The sequence below is a fragment of the Oncorhynchus tshawytscha genome, linkage group LG07 (genome assembly GCF_018296145.1).
Source record: "Oncorhynchus tshawytscha isolate Ot180627B linkage group LG07, Otsh_v2.0, whole genome shotgun sequence".
NCBI lineage: Eukaryota > Metazoa > Chordata > Actinopteri > Salmoniformes > Salmonidae > Oncorhynchus > Oncorhynchus tshawytscha.
In genome coordinates, this window is record NC_056435.1 from 13,845,177 (window position 1) to 13,851,176 (window position 6,000).

Genomic DNA, 6,000 nt, shown 5'->3' on the forward strand with positions numbered 1-6,000 from the left:
TTGAACTTTTATGGTGATTGGCATCTAAACTTTCATAGCATTACCATGACGACTGGCAAAACAGTTCATCTTTCAATCACCCAAGTGGGTATAACCAATGAGGAGATGGCACGTGGGTACCTGCTTTTATAAATCAATGAGGAGATGGGAAAGGCAGGACTTACAGTGCGATCTGCTTCAGAAATAGAAATGACTTCTATTTTAGCCTATGGCAGCGCAGACGCTCGTTGGCGCTCGCGAGCAGTGTGGGTGCAATAATTGAATAACATGGATTTCTAAATGTATTTCGCAACGCTCGCGCAAGCGACGTGTCCAGTCTGGTCAGCATGTTAGAGTGGAACTGACCTCCCACGCAGTTACATTATTTTCCAGAGAAGGTATAGAGCCCCGAGTTGATTATTCCTTTCATACCATGGCTATAATTTAACACATTTGCCACTAGAAATGTGTTAATTTGCCAGTAGAAGTATGTTCAACATCTACTAATGTAGCTAGTAATTTTACAAGATAGCTACAGTAGTTGCTGTGGTAACAAAACAAACAGACTGGCTAGTTTAGCTAACCAAACCATTAGTTCTAGCTTGCCATCTAGCTTGTCATAAAAATCGAATTCAACAATGCCAATAATGTTTTCAATTCGACTCAAACATAGCTCATTCTTACATGTTTTATAGCCATTTAGTTATACCATGCAAATATGCCATGCATTATAGGGAATTAGAAACTGGGTGCATAAGGACAGCCATTTGTTGACCATACCATACCCCTTCTGGCCGTATTGTTTAAATAGAACGGGCTTGGAAGCTCTAACCATGGTAATTCACTAGCAAACTCATGGGTACACTCACAATGGCTGCCTGGCATTGTGATGCAGTCAAATGATGCTAACTGATGTGGCTCATGCAATTGAATGTATTTTTTGTAAGAGTGTACCCAGGGTGGCTGTCACTTTAAGCTACCCTGGGTCATTGTACGTTCATCATGAATGCTTTAACTAGTTTACTAGGACATACAGCTAACTAGCTAGCTAGGTATGATATGCCAGGACTGTCACAGAGAGAGGAGGGCGGAGCATGGGAAAGAGTGTTGGTAAGGTATGTGAGTGTGTTTGTGCGCATTTTAATTCTAGCTGATCACTACCACTAATACATCTGACAAGCTAATTACCAAGCCCTTGATTGGCTTTTCAGTGTTTTACTGCTGGGCTGGAACAACATGTTCAAACTTCTCCAAGACCAGGAATAATTAAAAAAAAACTAATTTACTGGTGACCAAGGACGTGTTTTAATTGCAGAGAACATAAGCCCCAAGGAGCAGGGGATGGTTCAGCTGGCTGAGGATGCAGAGTGGAGTGCAGGTATGTAGATGGCTCTACCCAATAAATTAGGCTGCCATTTTTTTTCGTTCAGCTATCTCCTATTTCTGTAATGTGAGGCAGCTTGATGTACAAGTACACCCCCTGGACAGGACATCTGTTGCAGGGCCTTAAATGCCTAAAATGTATGTCGGTTTTTGAGTTAAGAATTGATTCACTGACCTATTCATTCACTTTTGTATGGTATTCCTAATTTATTGTTAGTCATCCATTATTTCTAGAAAATGTACAGAGGTTCTGTGTTTTTCCCTTAAAAATAGTATTGGTTAGTACTGTAGGCTACATGTTAGAAAAGCAGCATAGTTCCTGTGGATTCAAACGCTTTTACTTCTCTTTTCAAGGCATTTAAGTGAGGGGTTCTGTGGATTACGGGTAAAAAAGGACATTAAGAGGCATACTGATGGGCCAGAGAAGATGTCATTCAAAGCACTCAGCAACTACCTGAGGGTATGTCATTAGTAGTACTTTTGTCACCACATGGTGCTCATATCAATGGTCATTTTCACTGACAGTTTTGCCAAATTTGTTATTGATATTATAATTATATTTTGTTAATTCATTTATTTTTACTGGGGAAAAAAAGGTCAGGGGCAGGTCAACAGAAAGAGCTGAAAGACGAAGAGGCAGAAGAACAACGCCACAATGTTTAGTACATTGTGTGAAAATGAGTGTAAGGACATGGCTAAGGAGTTCATTGGGGTGATTGGCAAGTCTGCTTCAGTAGACACAATAATTGGTTACATGGCCCCAGAGGAGAAAGTCTCAGTCAGGTATAACTGTCTATATCAGAAGTAAATACAATAAAAAGTATGTGTCTCTGTGTGGATAGGATTGGATAGGAGCCTCATCAGAGTTATTTTTAAAATTATTTTACCCAATTTTTCTCCCAAATTTTGTGATATATATATTCATCACAGCAACTCCCCAACGGGAAAAGGTCCAGTCATATGCCCTCTGAAACATGACCCGCCAAACCGTGCTCCTTAGCACCTGCCCACTTAACCCAGAAGCCAGCTAAACCAATGTGCCAGAGGAAACACCGTTCAACTGATGACTGAAGTCAGCCTGCCAGCGTCTGGAGTCGCTAGCCGCCCTATGGGACCCCCGGTCACAGCCGGTTTTGACACAGCCTGGGATCAAGCTCAGGTCTGTAGAGACGCCTCAAGCACTGCGATGCAGTGCCTTAGACCGCTGCGCCACTCAGGAGGCCCCTCATCAGAGTTTCTATGAATGTAACCAGGTTCCTTGTCTGTTCTGCCTTTGTCATTTTTTCAGTTTTATCTTGCTGCCTACCCACTGGGCACAGACATCAGTTCAATGTCTAGTTTTGATTTCCATTTGGTTGAGTTGTGAATTGAGTTGTGAATTCAACGTGAAACCAACAAAAATACGAAATGTGCTTTGTCTTAGCCTATTTTGGCCCTTGGCAATTGTTTGCCCTTACAAATGTTGGGCCATGATGTACCCTGCATGCATACAGGGTAGGTCAAGTTGCAAGCCCTTTAGCACTGTATTTTGTAATATACATTTAATTTCATTGTCTACACTGAAATGGACTACTTAAAACGATCCACACAATTGGTTGGTTCCAAGGAGGAAGAGATGCAGGAGTGGTCAATGATGAGACACACCTTCAGACTAGAGCTCCTGCATAGGCTGTTCTCTGTTCTCAGTGCATTTGGAAAGTATTCAGACCCCTTGACTTTTTTCACAGTTTGTTATCTTACAGCCTTATTCTAAAATGGATTACATTTTTTTCCATTCTACACACAATGCCCCATGATGACAAATAAAAAAGTGTTTAGAAACCCTTGCAAATGTATTAAAAGGAAAAAAACAAAATATCACATTTACATACTGTAAGTATTTAGACCCTTTACTCAGTACTTTGTTGAAGCATTTTAGGCAGCGATTACAGCCTTGAGTCTTCTTGGGTATGACGTTACAAACTTGGCACACCTGTATTTGGGGAGTTTCTCCCATTCTTCTCTGCAGATCCTCTCAAGCTCTGTCAAGTTGGATGGGAAGCGTCGCTGCACAGCTATTTTCAGGTCTCTCCAGAGATGTTCGATCGGATTCAAGTCCAGGCTCTGGCTGGGCCACTCAAGGACATTCAGAGACTTTTCCCGAAGCCACTCCTGCATCTTGGCTGTGTGCTTGGGGCCGTTGTCCTGCTGGAAGGTGAACCTTCACCCCAGTCTGTGGTCCTGAGTGCTCTGGAGCAGGTTTTCATCAAGGATCTCTCTGTACATTGCTCTGTTCATCTTTCCCACGATCCTGACTAGTCTCCCAGTCCCTGCTGCTGAAAAACATCCCCACACTATGATGCTGCCACCATCATGCTTCACTGTAGGGATGGTGCCAGGTTTTCTCCAGACGTGACGCTTGGCATTCAGACCATCAGACCAGAGAATCTTGTTTCTTATGTTCTGAGAGTCCTTTAGGTGCCTTTTGGCAAACTCCAAGTGGGCTGTCATGTGCCTTTTATGGAGGAGTGGCTTCCGTCTAGCCACTCTACCGTAAAGGTCTGATTGGTGGAGTGCTGCAGAGATGGTTGTCCTTCTGGAAGGTTCTCCCATCTCAACAGAGGAACTCTGGAGGTCTGTCAGAGTGACCATCGGGTTCTTGGTCACCTCCCTGATCAAGGCCCTTCGCCCCCGATTGCTCAGTTTGGCCAGGCAGAGAGCTCCAGGAAAAGTCTTGGTGGTTCCAAAGCATGTCCAATCAATTGCATTTACCACAGGTGGACTACAATCAAGTTGTAGAAACATATCAAGGAGGATCAATGGAAACAGGATGCACCTGAGCTCAATTGTAAAGGATCTGAATACTTATGTAATCAAGCTATTTCATTTTTTTTTATACAGTAGCAAAAGGTGAAAAAGGGTCTGAACACTTTCTGAATGCGCTTTATGGCAGTATTCCTTGGTAGGTACTTACGTGAACAATACATTACAGCACTGTCATTACGTTTTTTCTATACCACACCATTGTTGAATGCCAGTTGTTAGTTACATTTGCCTGGTTGCTAGACAAAAGCAAATGTTTTTGCCTGTGCGATAATGGAATACAAAATTAATATGAATTCATATTTTTGATAAATTTTTATACACATATTTATTAATGCACTTGGTAAAGTGGTTCTCTGAGACGGTGCTCGCACAGAACTTAATTATGTCTAATATAGATATGATATAGCTGACTCCATTTAAAATGATACTTAAACAAGGCAACAGTAAACATATCATCCCCTCGAATGATGCAGCACCTCCCATGGGCCAGTTGAGATATTGCGTGTGACTAACACATTTCAGTCCATTTCTATAGATCCCGCTTTGGACCAATTAGTATAATATTGTAGATTCTGGATCTCTGTGGCAAGATGCATCATTCACCCAAGTTTCTTCAAAATCAGGTAAGTGCTGTTGTCTGAGACATTGCTTGTGACTAATGTACAAACGGCCAGAGCCAGATCCATAGTCTCCTCCCCGATTGTATTTTGGGGGACAAGAATGTGCAATTATGAGTTTAACTCACTAAGATCAATCAATTGTTGTGAGAATCATGTCAAACCAAGGGTACTCCTGGGTACTGTAAGAGAGACGGAGGCATTTTGACCTCTCAACTGAGGAAAGACTTACTAGCCCCTAAACGAGTCATTTTGTGTGGCAAAGAGCACATGTGGGAGCAGGGCCTACACTTGTGCACAACATGTAAACAGGTAGACTAGAAAAGAACTTGCCCTAAATGCTATTAGGAGATGTCGTTAATGTCTGGCTGACCATTTAGCTTTGTTCCTGAAGTCAGATGGCCCTGGATGCTCTTTTGCTTGGCCCCTGTAGCTGTGCTCACTAGCATTAGAGAACCTGGCCTGCATTGCCTTCCTGTATGGGTGAAGAGGTTGCACTTTTTGTTTTTGTCTTGGTGATGTAGTTGTTGCTTTTGGTGACCTCTCTGTGCACATTCTCTATTTATTTTCATTGCTGAAGTAACGCTGCATGTTTTCAATTGCTCCTTTTATATCATCCAGTTTTTCCAACAGGCTTCTTTTGCACATTTCTTACGTTGATGCTCGCGATTGTGTTGATGTTGGTGATGGTGCTGCTGATGTTGTCTCCAAAACTAGCTCTACACTCTCCTGTGTCTCTTTGGATTATGGGAACAATTTCCTAGCTAGCCTCGTGCATGAACAGTCTTCGAAATATGAGAAGGCCCTACATGGGCATGCATTGTTAGTAATAGATGCAAAATAGGCGGTGCTCAGTAACTGGCTTGTGACCGCCATCTCTCCCCTGTCACAAGATAAGACTTGATAGATAAGACTTGATAGATAAGACTTGATAGATAAGACTTGATAGATAAGACTTGAGAGATAAGACATTTGCTTCAAAATGATGACCTGGCAATGGCGTGCGCACGTTGGTCTGTGGATTGCTCTGTGAAAACACCAGAAGTAGGTGTTTTCTCTTTTGCACAGAGCACCCCTCAGGCCAACTTCACACGAGCAGTGACACTCCGATGATGAGACCACATACTGTATGCTTAACCTTCTTTAAATTAGCATGGAACAGAGAAGAGGCCTCCAGAATTGACAATGGTATTTTCTTGACAATTCTTTGCCGAGG

General features: G+C 42.4%; 1 long non-coding RNA gene across 2 annotated transcripts in view; it reads left to right on the top strand.

Annotated features, from left to right (window-relative positions):
- Positions 1–3,260, top strand: part of LOC112254019 — a 40,078-nt gene extending 36,818 nt beyond the window's left edge. For both annotated transcript variants that reach the window (XR_002954098.2, XR_002954097.2), the window contains exons 2-4: positions 1,295–1,357; positions 1,717–1,822; positions 1,959–3,260. This is a non-coding gene — a long non-coding RNA (uncharacterized LOC112254019). The remainder of the gene's footprint in view (positions 1–1,294; positions 1,358–1,716; positions 1,823–1,958) is intronic.
- The last annotated feature ends 2,740 nt before the right edge of the window (positions 3,261–6,000 follow it).